General features: G+C 45.9%; 2 pseudogenes; one reads left to right on the top strand and one right to left on the bottom strand.

Moving 5' to 3' along the window:
* LOC149345517 (uncharacterized) overlaps positions 1-16466 on the top strand; it is a 39490-nt pseudogene that overhangs the window by 22514 nt on the left and 510 nt on the right.
* Positions 7458-9327, bottom strand: LOC149345518 (uncharacterized; annotated as a pseudogene).

Genomic DNA, 16466 nt, shown 5'->3' with positions numbered 1-16466 from the left:
TATTGATACCATCAGGGTGGGAACATTACAGAGGGGAGCGGGTTATTACAACGATATATACGAACACAGCAAAAATTTCATAATATAAGTAACAAATAACGGGAATGTCTGGAATATAACTGGAACAGTGTTAAGTGTGCGGGCATACAAGAGGATGAATGATTATAACCTAAGAGACAGTTTCTAATTGTAATATCACATGTCAGTACACAAAAAACAGCAAAAATACAAATGAAAGAAACTAGGAAGGTGATCTGTTATACAGTACAAAACATGTTAGTAGCTACATACTGCGTATGGCTGACTGAAATAATGAAGGTTGGGTGATCATTGCAACAGAGGAGGGAAGGCTATTCCAGTCTACTGATGTGCGGGGAAGGAATAAATCGAAAAATGTTTTAGTATTGCATATAAATGTGCCAACTTTGTGAATGTGGTCTAAACGTGATGATACATATGAAGGTGGAATCAATAATTGATCATGCAGAATATTATGGTGAAAGATCTTATGAAACATAGATAGCCGTGCAAGATTACGCCGGGATGCCAGTGATAAGAGGTTTAGGTTAGATTTCATGGTAGATATGCTGGATGTGCGATTATAGTTAGAAAAGATGAAGCGAGCTGCATTGTTTTGGATCATTTCGATCTGGTTAATCAAGATTTTAATACCTGGGTCCCAAATTGACGATCCATACTCGAGTTGTGAACGAAGAAGTGTTTTATAGAATAGAAGCTTAGTGTCAGTAGGCGCTGCATGAAAGTTGCGTTGTAAGTACCCTAGCATGCGATTAGCTTTGCGAATGATGAAATCGACATGAGTTTTCCAGCTGAGGTTCGAAGTGATATGAATGCCCAGATATTTATATGTCGCGACAGATTCAAGAGCAATATTGTTGAGGTGATACGTAGGTAAGTCGCAAGTTCGAGACATGCGCACGAATTTACATTTCTTTACGTTAAGCGTCATTTTCCATGTCTCGCACCAAGAGGAAATGTTAATATCAGCTTGAATTGCCTGTATGTCGTCTTCGGTTATTATTTCGCGATAAAGAACACAGTCATCTGCAAATAGGTGAATGGATGAGGTAACGCAGTTAGGTAGATCGTTAATGAAGATTAAGAAAAGCAAAGGCCCGAGAACGGTACCTTGGGGAACGCCGGAAAGAACGGGATGTGGACACGAGTTAACGTTATTAGCAGTTACAAATTGTTGACGGCCGGTTAGAAAACACTCTAGCCACCTTAGTACGTTAGTATCGAGCACAATCATGCTTAATTTTAGCAGTAAAAGTCGATGACAGACCTTATAAAATGCCTTGGCGAAGTCTAAAAAGATGCAGTCAGCGATAGAGCGATGATCAAGAATTGTGTGTAACCTATGAGTAAATAAAAGAAGTTGCGTCTCGCATGAGTATGACTTGCGAAAACCATGTTGTGCAGGATGAAAAATGAGTTTGATTCTAAGAAATTTACTATTTGTGAAAAAAGAGCATGTTCGAATATCTTACAGGGGATGCTAGTGATTGAAATAGGGCGATAGTTGTGAGGCGAGTGCTTATTTCCAGATTTATGTGCTGGAACCACCTTCCCTGTCTTCCAATCCTCCGGCATCGCACCATTATCTAAGGATTGCTGGAATATTTGAGTCAAAATAATCGATGAATATATTTTATTGCTTTTTAAAAATTTTGCGTTAATTGCGTCAGTGCCGGCGGCTGAAAATGATTTCAAGTTGTCAATAATTCTAGAGATTCCTTCCGGATTTACTATAACAAGATACATTGGTAAGTAATTATGGGCGCTGAATTCTGGCGAGTCAGTGGTCAAGTCTTTTGTAAAGTGACTGGAGAATACATTATTTAACACTGTTGAACATACATTGTCAGAAACAACTTCATCATTGGAGTCTGTTAGAACAATCCTAGTTGTGTCAGAAGGATTAATAACTTTCCAAAATTTTCTAGGACTTTCTAACAACATATGGGGTAAAGTCTTAGTAAGGAACAATTTCTTAGCGTTTTTAACAGCTGAAATATAGGCTTCATTTGCAGAGCGATATAATGACCAGCGAAACTGACTATGCACTGTTTTTGCTAGACGGTACAAGCGTTTTTTTTCGATTAGATAGGCGCCTAATGTAGGTGTTATACCGAGGGGCTTTTGAATTATACGAGATGGTCCGGGTTGGTATAAAGCGGTTAGTGAGAGTACTGATCTTATGCTTGAACAATGACCAGTTAGTTTCAACGGGGCGCAAATCATAATCTTCTAAAAGCGCCGTGAGAAAGCAGCCAAGCTCACTGTTGATTTTGTAAAAAAAAGCACGATGATAGTTGCGCAAAGTTTTAGTCTTCCTAGGTGTCTTCTGCTTAGGTATGGTGATAGAAAAATTCAATATGCGATGATCGCTTAGTCCTGGCAAGTATGATATTTGTGAACACAGTTCGGGGCTAGAACAGAGAATTAAATCTAGTAGGTTTGCGGTAGTGTCAGTTATTCGTGTAGGTTCAGTGACAATTTGTGTGAGGTTAAAGCACGAACATAAATCTCTAACTTCTTGGCAAGTAGAAGAATCTGAATTTATAGGATTAAAAGAGCAGGACTAATCAATGCCAGGAAAATTAAAGTCTCCGAGTAAGAAGACATGTGCTGACGGGTAACGTGTCGTTACGAAATTAACGGCGTCATGAAGATCGGAGATAAATGTAGATGATGCAATAGGAGCGCGATAACAAGTACCTAGTATGACTTGGCGGTGGGTTAGTTTGACAGATACCCATATAATTTCCAGGTCGGTTGCAATGTTAAGGGCGAATGATTCCAGGTGTTTGCTAAAGCTACAAGGACGCCACCGCCTTGCCTCGCATCTCTGTCGCATCGATAGAATTGGAACTGTTTAGGTGAATCAAGAATTTCACAATCGTGAATGTTCCTATGTAGCCATGTTTCGGTTAGTACAATAATATCAGCGGAGCATGAATCTACAACAGATGACAGTTCTGTACGCTTTTTGACTTCACTTCTTATGTTAGTGAATAAGACGGATACATGTTCTTGGGAAGACTTATATTCACAGCCCCTCTGTGATTGTTAATTAGATGGTAGCGCGGTTTCTTCTACAGGAGTGACTGGCTCAGATGTGTGGGTATTGTGCAAATGGTCTGCGACTGGGGCTGTGGAGCCAGCGTGTGTTACCTTAAATGTCCTGTCAGTGATGGAACTGTACATGTAACATCTGTTGTTCATGATTACCTTATTATATTTAATCTGGAAGGGAGAAGTGTGTGGTTGGGATTTGGCAAATTCAGTTAGTTTCTGGCATGGCGTGTATCCGGTGAGAAGTCCTCAGTTACACTAACGTCGCTTTCTTTAAGTTTAGATTTCTTTTGCAGTACTTTTTCTTTTGTTTTAAAGCTTTTGAATTTAACGATAACGGGACGGTTCTCGGACGGTTGCTGTTTTCCTATCCTGTGCGCACGTTCAACATCAGCTACAGATATCTCGCCGTCGAGACATGTGGATAACAAGTTTATCACTTTCGTTTCCGTCTGTGCCCACGTTTCTTGGTCGTCTGGGATACCGTGGAGTAGCAAGTTATCTCGCCGGCTCCTATCCTCGAGTTCAACCAGGCGTGTTTATAAGCGCTCATTTTGTTTCTGTAGCTTATCGATAGTGCATTCCATTTCTTCTTTAAACGTGTCTATGGTTTCGACTTTACGCTCAACGTCAGCAAGCCTGGAGCCTAAATTCTCTAGAACAAGTTCAATTTTTTGCTGACCTTGGCGGACTTCATCGATACCCTTTTTCAATTCCTGATCGCTGGTAGCGGCTGCAACTGACTGGGCCTGTAATTCGCGAAGGATGCGCAAGATTTCGCCATTACTTGAATCTTCTTCAGCTGTGTTAGCCGCGGAAAATTCTGCCGCAGGCGGAGGATTTCCTGGTTTGACAGGTTTATCACCGCGCGTAGTGGGGCCGGGGTTCAATTCAACATCCCCAGACATCAGTAGTAAAAGGCAGTAGTAAGGCAGTAAAAGGTAGTAAAAGGAATTTTCCGCGGCTAACGCGGTTGAGGCATTCAGACATAATAGAGAGTTTTAGAATAGGGGGCCCCAAGCTTTGGGGGCCCCAAGAAGTTTGGGGCGTCGAAGTGCGCATGCACAGAACGCAAGGGCCGCCCTGCTTCTTGGGTTAACGTTAGGGGCGAACGCTATTTCGGCAAAATAGCGTGCGCCCCAACGTTGCTCTACGTTCAGGCAACATGGCGGCGCCCGTCGAAGCGGGGCCTCTCACTACACCACCGATTCGTTGTCGCCGCTACTCTGTGTATTAAGTTTACGGCAAACGAAAGGCGCACGAAGCTTTCGCTTTGTCTGAAGATGCCCGCACCACAAAATTTTAGCGATGAAGTGCTCTAAATTTTCAGAATGCTCCCGTGTTTACAGAGCTGCTAGGCTTAGCGAGTACGCAGTGTTTGGTCGCCATGGAGATGACTTGGCGGGACGTTCGAACAGGGTTTTCCGCCTCAGTAGTTCGTCAGCAGGAGGCAATTACCTTTTGTTAATAAATAGCTTTACAGTTTATTACAAATAACGATTTGAATTAGCAATAAATATAAGGCTTTCATTTACCTTCAGTAGCTGCTTAAGTCTTGAGCCGTTGCGGCGCTACGAACAAAAGCGTGCCCATCCACGTGCATAAACATGTGCCTGTTCTGTCAAAACAAACAGTGCTCCTTTGAACACGAGGCGGAATGGCATCGGAAAAAGCAGCAGCTGCCCACGTGCGCGTCCGCTTTACGATAGAGGACGATATAAATATATTGAGAGAAGTTTACGCTACAAACCCATTTGAGGATCCCAGGAGATGGGATCAAGTAGCCGCATTAATTTCCCAGGGAACTAGGAAAAATGTGTCGAAAAGGGCTATACGCGACCGGGTGGACCTGCTGCTAGCACAGTTCGAGCGAAACGACAGGGCCAACCTTGAAAAGTAAGTAACATCTAAGCTGTTTTTTTTTTTCGTTTGCTTTTACGATCACTACCCGAGGCGGTTGCGATTAATTTCATGCTTGCTGTGTTGCTCGTAATTCCAACTCGCGATGCTTTAATACCTCATTGTGCTGTCACAGGTCCGGAACTGAAGAAGAGTATGACGAGAAATGTCACCTTCTGCAGGATGTACATGACATGGCCAAATAATTTGGTCATGTGATAAAGAATGCGGCGACAAACAAGGTCGCCTTCTGCCGCCCCCAGGCGCGGTCCGGAGTGCCGTCGGCGAAAGCGCGGGCGTGCGCGTCCAGGGATGGAGCCGCAGCCATTCACACACCGGACCAAGAAGGCCCTGTGCTGCCTCCACAGATGCAGAGCTCGTGTGAGTGTCCTCTGAACGGAATGACTTGGAAATATGTCTGTGCTAACCCCACACTTTATTTGTGGGACTCTAGAAATTGTTTGCTTGGCATTCATGCACTGCTGCAGAGTATGCTTCACCAGTTCAGAGTGGCAGCAAAGCCAGTGTGCTTGCGAATACTTCTTTCCTGCCTGAGGTACTAGTAACGTTGCTCTCAGCAAATATAGTGCGAATGTAAATGTAAGCACTGCCACTATTAAACACGAGCTGCACCGGGCTGTTTTACTTGAAGATTTCTCCGGTTTCAATGAACCCGACGTGATCTCGAAGAGGTTAATTGTAGTGCCAGGTCAGCATTTTAGAGCACAAGGAAAAGCTCTCTTTTGTCAATGGGTAAATTGGATTGTAAACTCTAGCAGAAATTAAATCCAGTTTACCTGTATCGATGTCCAGGTATTTGTGAATTTTCCTGCATCAGTCTGCACCACACGTGCACCCTTTAGCATGAAGAAATGATAACGCGTCTATAACATTATGAACAAGAGAATGATGCAATTTATCTTGTGCCTTCTTTTTGTATACAAGCACCAGTGCTTATTCCTCTTGAAGTGGACAAGTAATACCTTTATGCCTGTCGCATTGTACTTACAGTCTCTGAAATATTTTTTTTTTTTGTTTTAGGGCAGCAAGGAACATCACAAAATGTGAGCGAGGTTATTGAAGAAATATTTTATGCAGACGAAGACAATGAAAACCTCGATGATGATCACATTGCCGACATTGCCAACAACACAATGGCTACCACTGGAGTCTGCTTAAACGGCGAAGGCCCATCCAGTGACCAGGCCATGAACCGCACACAAGGGCAGAGCAACATGTCTGCAGCAATGAGTATTACACAAGGTGCCACAGCTGCAGCAGACCCTGCTCGGCAAGGAAGGCGAGGTAAGTCTTGAAGTTCAGTCACCAAGCAGTACAGCTTCTTTGCGATTATAAAGGTAGCTATGATGTGTATGTGTACACTTGAAAGAACACTTTTGTGGGAACTAGCAATGTCTACAGTTCCACAAACATTCAATGCGCAAGCATCAATGCAGTTCGAAGAGTGGCGTACAACTTCACCGCTGCAGTTGAAAAAACTATCACATTTGACTAACACTGCATGTGCAATGCGTCACACTCGAATTTCCAGGTCCAGGGACGAGCTTAAAATAGTTTTGTCAAAAAGGTGGTCCTTGTAGGAAAGAAAAGTTGTATTTGTGCGCAACTGTTACATGCGTCGTTGCATGGCACTACAATTTATACTTTGTTGCTCATTATTAATGTGTTATGCTGTCAGCAAAGAAGGGAAACATTGAATTGTGTTACTCAAGCACCATGCTGTGTGCATGTTCGTTCCTCACATCATCAGTGCCTGGTGGCTCGATGTCGAATTGGATACTGCGCAGTTTTGGTGACGACAATATGTGTCATAACAGCATACTCCACCTAACATGAATACAAAGAAGAGCATCAGAATTTAAGTGTGCTGCACAACATTTTTTGTTGCCATTGCATATGTTCGTTCACTGTTCATTTATTTTCTTTGTTGCGCATAGGTCCCAGCAAAAGAAAAGAGCCAGAGGACAACCTCGAGTTCTTTCAAAAGCGCCTTGATCATGATGTTCTTTGGCGCCAGAGAGAACACGACTTAGAAAAAGAAAGGCTCTCATTGGAACACAAGCGCATAGAGCTTGAGAAAGAAAAACTTGAACAGCGGAGGCAAGAATGGCTGGCAGAAAGAAGGGAGAAGGAAGAAGAAAGCCGCCTCAGAATGGAGCTTTTTGCCAGCCTTCAGCAGCAGCTTCAACGCCAGTCTGAAGAGCGGGCAGAAGAGAGGCGCATTTTTGTACAACAACAAAATGCATCCCTACAACTAATAAAAACCCTCATGCAGCAGCAAAATAAATAAAACTGCACGCTGCTGTGTCAATTTCTGACGTGAGGAAGCAAACAAAACCAGACAGTGAGCTCAATTTTTGCACCTTTATTCTGGAAGGCACAAAGTCTCTCTCTGCACCTTTCTGCCACCATTCTTTCAATTCACAACTAAATAGATATCATTGAAGGTACTCGCTCAACGAAGGGGGGCGCAACCCAAAAAACATTCCTACTTGGCTGCCATAGATGCACGTGTGGCAGTTTGAAAGGATGGTTGCCACTCGGTACATCTGCGGCACGTTCTGGAGCAGAATTTTTTGAATTTTTTTTGAAGTCTAGAAATGCCCACAGACTCGCAGTTTTTCCAAAACCCCACTCGACAGCTTGTCGAACCGTGCTCATTCCGGCATTAAACCGCTGCTGTTGCAGAGTTAAAGATGAACCAGCGTATGGACGCATGAGCAAAGGCCGCAGAGGATACGCTGGGTCCCCGTATATGGTGTAGTCGCGACCCTGCACCAGCCTCTCCAGTTTTTCATAGAGTCCACTTTCTCGCAGCATCCCTGTAAAAGACATGATGCATATGGTCATTATTAGGTCATGTGATTTAGGTTTGTGTGATTTTCAAGGCGATTATATCAGTTTGGCACTGAAGTTTTAAAGCATGTTTTTAGCTATCAGTGAAACTTTTTGCGACTACCACCGTGCAGTGCCGACATGTCCATTTCTTTTTTATTGCAAACTTATTACCCTTCATGCACATATGTGCACATAGCTTAAATGCTGTCTGTAAGTGATTGCAATGGAGGACTGTACTGTACATAATAATAGTATGAAGACATACATACTTGGCATAATAGACCAGCACTGACAGATTGGACAGGAGAGAAGAGAGACAGGTGAGCTGTCGACTCTGAACATAAGACGAGCCCGGCACATGGCTGTAGCCAAAAGGTTGACACGAATAACAGAAGAACGGAGGCAGAAAACCCTTCCCATCTGCTAGTACTGTTCCATTGTATTGAGATGAACCACCCAGACCAACTCAGCCCTCTTCCGAGTACTTGGCATACATGTATATTAAAAATGAAATTAATGTGATTTCCACAGTATAGGGAGATTTTATACCTATCAGCTGTGCTATCACTCATTACGAAATGTGAGAGCAGGACAATATATTAGCGCTTATTCGAGTAGAGAATGAAGTGGATGCAGCTCGAACCCACCAGCATCATGCCTGTGCCCAGGGAAGGGACCATCAAGCTCGCAGATGATGCCATTTGCGCACATGACTGCCTGGTACTTCACGGCATGGACTCGCTTGTGGCCCGAAAAGTAGATGCGCTGATTCATGGACGGTCGACAAATTGGTCTTGCAGTCCCATCCACAAAACCCCAGCAGGTTGTGAGCGGGGCACCCTTGTTGTGTACAGCCTGCATGAAAAGGAACACGCTGTGTGACGATACAACAAAATATAACAGTTTAAAAGGTTGGTACGTAATATAAAAAAATTAGCTGCAATGTCACTGAACCACGGACAAGGAGGTTAGCGCTGTCAGGAGAATAACTACAAATGCATAATGGCAACAAGTTGTACTACCTTGATTTCGCATGCAACAAAACAAACAATCTCGTTTACTCTCGATTCGCTGCTACCTCGACCAGTTTTCACTGACAGACTGGTTAACATGGCAGTTAACTCCCGATGTCATAAAAACTCCAGGGAAATGTTCCGCCGAACTCACGTTTGCGTAATCCTCGAGGGCATCAACGTTCAGCCATTCATGTGAAGTCATGTCGTCAAGGAGGCGGCCGAAGTTCTCCTCGATGTGAGAGAATAGTTTTGAAACAATGCTGGACATGGCAGAGCAGTGTCGGCCGAAGATGGGCTCCAAATCCCACCATCGGTTCGGGTAGGCAAGGCGCCGCAGTCCCATCAGCAGGGCTTCTTTCCCCGTGACGCGCACAACTTGGCTGCTCTCAAGGAAGTCTGGAATTCCTAGTGCACATTTCAAAATATCGACATGTTCCTTTTGAAAGCGGAACATTCGTCGGAACTCTTCTTCTTCCACAGCATCTGTATTCAGCAGCCCGGCGCTCGATTTGTACCGTCGCGGCGCTCGGGCGGACCGCAGCCGATGTCCAAGAAAAAGGTCTTCGAGTTCCGCCCAGCTTAAATCCACTGGCGCGGCTTCGGTGTAATTTCGGCATGATGTCGTTGGAGAACTAGCCCAAACCACAACCGACGGCTCGCAGAACGAAAAGACCCAGGCATGAGATACCGCCGAGCTACGCTAGACTTGAGTTGGCTAAGAGTGACCGATTTTGCATCGACTTTAAAACCAAAAAAAAGCTGTTTAAAAACACACACTTGCTACAGTTTTTTACTCTTAAATTGTGTGTCTGCGATAATACCAGTTTCTGATGACGAAACAAACGCATATTTTAAAATCTCTTTCAAGAGTATCTTTTTTGTTTGCCGTAGTGGCGCTGCGATCGATAAACGCAAGCCTGGCTCCGTTGCGAAGGGGAGACCCCTATTCTAAAGCTCACCGGCGCACTCGTACGTAGCGCTGGGGCCCGCTATTTCCTTGGGGCCCCCAAGCGTTGGGGCCCCCTATTCTAAAACTCCGAAGTAAACCCGTGGGCACGGGAACAGCAGTAGGCAACGATTGTCGCTCTTTTTTGCATGTAAAGAAACACAGTTACGCACCTGTAGCAGCGTAAACGGGAGCTTGAGAATCATGTTCGTTGCCGTGCTGTCCGCGTGCCCACTGAAGCGGATGGGGCGTTGCCGAAGGCTTATATCCGGTGCAGCTGAGCCTGTCGATGACGATGCGGCTTGGCTCGTGAAGAAGGAGCAGCCAAGAATTTCCGGGGCTACTCGCCCGTCGCCTGGTAGCTGTGGGGCATCGGCCTTGAGCTGTCCAGGACGCACCGCAGGTGTAGGGCCGTCGATGAAGCTGGTAGGTTGACTGGCACCGAAAGTCAGGAACGGGAGGAGAACCTGTAGCAGCGTAAACGGGAGCTTGAGAATCATGTTCGTTGCCGTGCTGTCCGCGTGCCCACAGAAGCGGGTGGGGCGTTGCCGAAGGCTTATATCCGGTGCAGCTGAGCCTGTCGATGACGATGCGGCTTGGCTCGTGAACAAGGAGCAGCCAAGAATTTCCGGGGCCACTCGCCCGTCGCCTGGTAGCTGTGGGGCATCGGCCTTGAGCTGTCCAGGACGCACCGCAGGTGTAGGGCCGTCGATGAAGCAGGTAGGTTGACTGGCACCGAAAGTCAGGAACGGGAGGAGAACCTGTATAAGCGTAAACGGGATCTTGAGAATCATGTTCGTTGCCGTGCTGTCCGCGTGCCCACTGAAGCGGGTGGGGCGTTGCCGAAGGCTTATATCCGGTGCAGCTGAGCCTGTCGATGACGATGCAGCTTGGCTCTTGAAGAAGGAGCAGCCAAGAATTTCCGGGGCCACTCGCCCGTCGCCTCGTAGCTGTGGGGCATCGGCCTTGAGCTGTCCAGGACGCACCGCAGGTGTAGGGCCGTCGATGAAGCTGGTAGGTTGACTGGCACCGAAAGTCAGGAACGGGAGGAGAACCTGTAGCAGCGTAAACGGGAGCTTGAGAATCATGTTCGTTGCCGTGCTGTCCGCGTGCCCACTGAAGCGGGTGGGGCGTTGCCGAAGGCTTATATCCGGTGCAGCTGAGCCTGTCGATGACGATGCGGCTTGGCTCGTGAAGAAGGAGCAGCCAAGAATTTCCGGGGCCACTCGCCCGTCGCCTGGTAGCTGTGGGGCATCGGCCTTGAGCTGTCCAGGACGCACCGCAGGTGTAGGGCCGTCGATGAAGCTGGTAGGTTGACTGGCACCGAAAGTCAGGAACGGGAGGAGAACCTGTATAAGCGTAAACGGGATCTTGAGAATCATGTTCGTTGCCGTGCTGTCCGCGTGCCCACTCATATATACATAAAACGAGACATGCGCAGTAAAGAAACAGATCGTCATATCACAATGCGTGCTCAAGGTATCTGTATTTTTCCTGCAAATGATTAACTGACGTGCCACTCACACAGTCATGCCCCCTCTTCCTGATGTGAAATGCTTCTATTAATTCACGTGCCGTCTTATCACCGCTCCTGCCAAGTATCTTTATCTCCTTCAGCCGCGGCTCGCACGCTCTGCAGTTCGCACAATGGTCTGCCAAATGTGTCCCTCCACCCTTTAATGCCCGTAAATGTTCCCCCGCCCGGTCATTGACACACCGCCCAGTCTGGCCTATGTAAGCCCTACCGCAGGTCAAAGGTATCTCGTAAACGACACCGCAACAGCAGTCGACATACTTCTTCGAGTGCTTCTTCGTGCAGCCACTCTTATTTTCCGCGCACGAAATGCGTGAGCATAGTTGGGCAAGTTTCTTCGGTGCGGAGAACACCACAGGAACGCCTTATAGGCTTGCCACCTTCTTCAAATGATGGGCAACCTTGTGGATATACGGAACCACTACTGGTTTAAACAAGGTCCCTTCTAGTACGTTCGCTTTGGGGAACATGACCTGCTTGGTTTTCCGAAGAAGGGCCTCGGCCACAGAAACAATCGCCTTGCGGCTAACTTGACGGAAGCCCTATGGGCACAGACCTTGAACCAAGCGTTGTTCTCGACAGCGGCCAAGCAGAAGGATTTCACGCAGAAGAATTTGACAATTATTGGTGACGTTGTTGTTCCGGAGCACGTTAGTGATATTTTGAGAAAGGGACCAAAATTTTGTACCCCGCACATGAGTTGCTCGGTTTGAACCGGCAGATTGCAAGAAAAGCAGCGAAGGAAAATCAAGAACGTTGTTTGCTTGATGGAGTAGATGTGCTGATGAGGACTACGAGCAAGGCCACCACTAGTCGTTCCAAGGACGGGTTGGGAAAAGTGGTTACCTTCTTCCAACAGAATCATCTGCGACTGCTTCAATCTGACAAGGAGGGAGGCTTTGTTGTGCTGGCGGAGGAGGAGTACCAGAAGAGAGCGGAAGATGCAGTCACCAAGAACTTCAGGACAGTGAAATCTAGTGCGACTAGAGTGAAATTTAAGGAGGCGGCCATGTGCAGGGAATTAGAGCTGAACAGCTTAGCGAATAGAATTATTTCCTCAAAGTTTAATGCCCTCACTGTGTTTTTCACAGCTAAAACCCATAAGGCAGATTCACCGTTTAGGTGTAAGTAAGCGAAAACGGTACATGGCAGCACGTCCTCAGTAGGTACCTGCAGAAACACCTAGGCTCTCTACAGGTCCATGACCCCTTCACTGTAAAAAACTCGCTACAGGTTGTACGGTTTCTCAAGGGTAATTCTTCTGTTGGGTATATGTTCTCGGTAGATGTGGAAGATCTGTTTTATTCTGTGCCCCACGATGATTTGTTCGGTGTTGTTATGAGCGCGATAGAAGAAAGCAGGGAGGTGGATTTCCAGAACTCATGTGGTCTTACAGTGGACAATTTTATGCGCGTTCTTGCGTTTTATTTAGGTGTCACTTTTATCTCTTTTGAGCAAAAATTTTATCGTCAGAGACAAGGGATCTGCATTGGGTCCTGCGTAGCCCCCGTGCGTTGTAACCTGTTTTTAGCTTTTATTGACCGCGCCCTTGAGCAAAGCTTTAATGGGAAGGGAGTGCTGAAAGTTTTTAGGTACGGTGACGATTTTCTTATTGTTTTGAAAAAACTAAACATTTCTTACACCGAAGCAGTTGGCAGCATCCTGGAGAGCTTTAAGCAGAACGGGAGGGGATTGAGACTTACGCACGAACTCCCTTTACTAGGTTCGTTGCAGTTTTTAGATGTCAGTATTACTATAGGAGTTGATCATGTATGTTGGGAGTACGCTCCGAGGGCACAGAAAGAGCTTTTACCTTTTGATTCCGCTCACTCCAAAACTGTCAAGAGGTCTATTGCCGGCCTATGCCTGGGGTCTGCTTTCTCGAAGTCGTGCCCGCATGCTATGCAGTGTAGCTTTAATAAGCAAGTACGCCGGCTACTTATGGCTTGGTTCCCCTGCGCGGTCATTGTTTCTGTGGCCGAGGCCCTTCTTCGGAAAACCAAGCAGGTCATGTTCGCCAAAGCGAACGTACTAGAAAGGAACTCGTTTAAACCAGTAGTGGTTCCGTATATCCACAAGGTTGCCCATCATGTGAAGAAGGTGGCAAGCCGACACGGCATTCCTGTGGTGTTCTCCGCACCGAAGAAACTTGCCCAACTATGCTCACGCATTTCGTGCGCGGAAAATAAGAGTGGCTGCAGGAAGAAGCACTCGAAGAAGCATGTCAACTGCTGTTCCGGTGTCGTTTACGAGATACCTTTGACCTGCGGTAGGGCTTACATAGGCTAGACTGGGCGGTGTGTCAATGTCCGGGCGGGGGAACATTTACGGGCATTAAGGGGTGGAGAGACACATTTGGCAGATCATTGTGCGAACTGCAGAGCGTGCGAGCCGCGGCTGAAGGAGATAAAGATACTTGGCAGGAGCGGTGATAAGACGGCACGTGAATTATTAGAAGCACTTCACATCACGAAGAGGGGGCATGACTGTGTGAGTGACACGTCAGTTAATCTTTTGAATAAGGTGAGCTCACGGGCTAGTTGGCTATGCATAATAATTTTTTCAACAGCGCATGCTTTTTAAAATAAAACCGAGTAAGAAATTGGTCGAGCTCGGGAATCGAACCCCTCAAATAAAGTTGCAGTTCAGCGCTCGTGTGTGTGTTTCCTCGTCTTGTGTCCTTGTGTAGCATGCGCTGTTAAAAAAAATTATTATAGTTAATCTTTTGCAGGCAGAATACAGATACCTTGAGCACGCATTGTGATATGATGATCTGTTTCTTTACTACGCATGTCTCGTTTTATGTATATATTTTCGCTCTCTTACCTGCGAATAAATCAGATGAAGTTAGCGCCTTTCCTGTGTGTATCCTCCTCTTGTGTGCGTTTTTCGTGTGCGCTTAAATTTCATTTCATTTATAAGCTATGCACCATCTAGCCCAAACAGAAGTTGTGTTAAATTGTCAAGTGCTTCGTATCCGGCAACGCTCAACAGGAGTGCAGCTTTCGCTGCTCCGCTTCTTGGGTCATCCTTTGGCGTGGTCGCCTTGATGAAGAGTTCCAGTTTTTGCTTAAACCGCTTCCAATTCCGCGACAGGTTGCCGGAGAGCTGCAAAGGTTCCGGGGGCTTCAGCAGGTCCATGGTGCTCCGAGCTACGCCCTGCCCAACTGTCCACTTCTGACGCCATGTATCAGTTCGCAATGACGGCACTCGTCAGCATGAAGGCCAGAACAAGAACCAAGTTTATTGCAGGGCATTGGTATATATAGCCTTCGTGATAGCGCGGTTTAGGGACTGCGCATGTCAGGCACATTGTTATCGTGTTATCACACAAGCCCGATACACAAGACGAAAATATCGGAGATCAACCGAGATGTGCACGCAACAGGTAAATATGATCTATATTGCGGCATAACAGTGCAGCAGCAAGCAAAATTTCAGTTTTCATGCTTATGTGGATTACGCGTTGGTACTGTAAATTGTCGCACTTTTCACCAGGCACATTTTTAGGCGCATGTGCTACGATCCCGTGACTGTGCAAATGTATGGATATTGATATCGCTAATCTGTAAACTGCTTAGTCACGAGAAATAAAGATGTAAAAATAGGTTGCACGATTCTCTGTGTGATGGCTGTCATCTGACCAATGACACGTACTCGCGATTAGAGAACACCTTTTCGTATGCAAGAAGGTTTGAGCACCATGTGCGAATTAAATGAGGAGCTTTCGTTTTCCAATATCAGTTTAACGGTTGACTGGTATTTGCACTGTAATGACAGTGCATTCAGCCACGTAATGTTGTGCACTGTCCTTGCATATGCATTTGCTGTTCTACAAGAACTAACACTGACGACGCAGTCTATTGTTTTCTTTACAAGCTTGTTACATGCTGGACTAATTGCTTTCAAAAATTATTTTTCCATTTGTGGAATGGTTGTGCAATTCGAATCAGTGCCAGATGTGCAGTTTTTTCATTCTGAAGTGAATGCTTGTCTTAATAAGTTGTAAAGGCTCAAGGGAAAAGGAATTGTTGACTGCTGCATTTGTCATTTTTTCTTCTGCTCCGTAAGCACATGCCATTTATCTGAACAAATGACAAAGTGCACATGTGACGTCTGTCCTGTTTCAGGTGGCGGGTTGCAAACATGCCGACGAATGAGCCCCACACTTGCTCAAGTGAGGGCCATTGCGTCCCATATGGAGACTCGGCTCCACAACCCCTATGACAGCGACGCAGTGGCACAGCCGGTCCTGTCTTTGGAACCAGCTCATATGTTTGAGGCGATGGTTCACGATTACTGGACGGATGACCCCGGTAAATATGATCTGAAGATCTCAGCCAATATGTATTCCTTTGGATGACTAGGAACATGAAACGCGTTATGAAGTAACTGAAGCTACCATGTTTCAAATATTTGAATGATAAGAGGACGGAGCACTATGATACATAGGATAAACGGAGAGCCTAGGATTGCTGCGCTTCCTTCTCTGTTTACAATATTTCCATTAATACTCATTTTTGCTGTACTTACCATCTTAAGATTTTAGTGCTTATGTCAGGACTTGATGATCTTTTTGATCTGTTACAATCGCACTTGTGCCAGTTGTTTCTCCTGTCGTATGAAATGCATTATTTTTTTTTCTGTGCCTGTCTGTGAATGCCATCTTTTGTTTGCCTGCTATAAAGTGCTCATATCTATTTGCTTCCCACGTGTTCTCTGTCAGGGAACTCTAGAAGTAGAAGTTGTACCTGTTTTTAAGCAAGTAATTCTGCACTCACAATACATCTCCTCACCCTTCTTCAGCTTCGCCATCTCAGGAGCAAGGCCCTGAGAAGCAACTACAGTTGCTTCATCTGCTGCAGCTGCTTCAGCTCCTGCTGCTTCTTCAGTTCCTGTAGCTGCTCCAGCTTTTGCAGCTCTTCATACTGGTGAACAGCGCAAAAAAGGCGGGACAACAACAAGACAAGCGCTGACTATCAACTGGGTTTATTGAAGGACGGAAGGGTATATATACAAAAACATAACACAAGGAAGTAAGAAGATAGTGTGAAAAGGGCCGTGAAAATCAAAACTTATGTCACATGTGAAGTGATGTAAGCCAAGTCCTTGT

This window comes from Amblyomma mixtum, chromosome 4 (genome assembly GCF_055824585.1).
Source record: "Amblyomma mixtum isolate Tamu chromosome 4, ASM5582458v1, whole genome shotgun sequence".
NCBI lineage: Eukaryota > Metazoa > Arthropoda > Arachnida > Ixodida > Ixodidae > Amblyomma > Amblyomma mixtum.
This window is presented reverse-complemented; position numbering and strand designations above follow the sequence as displayed.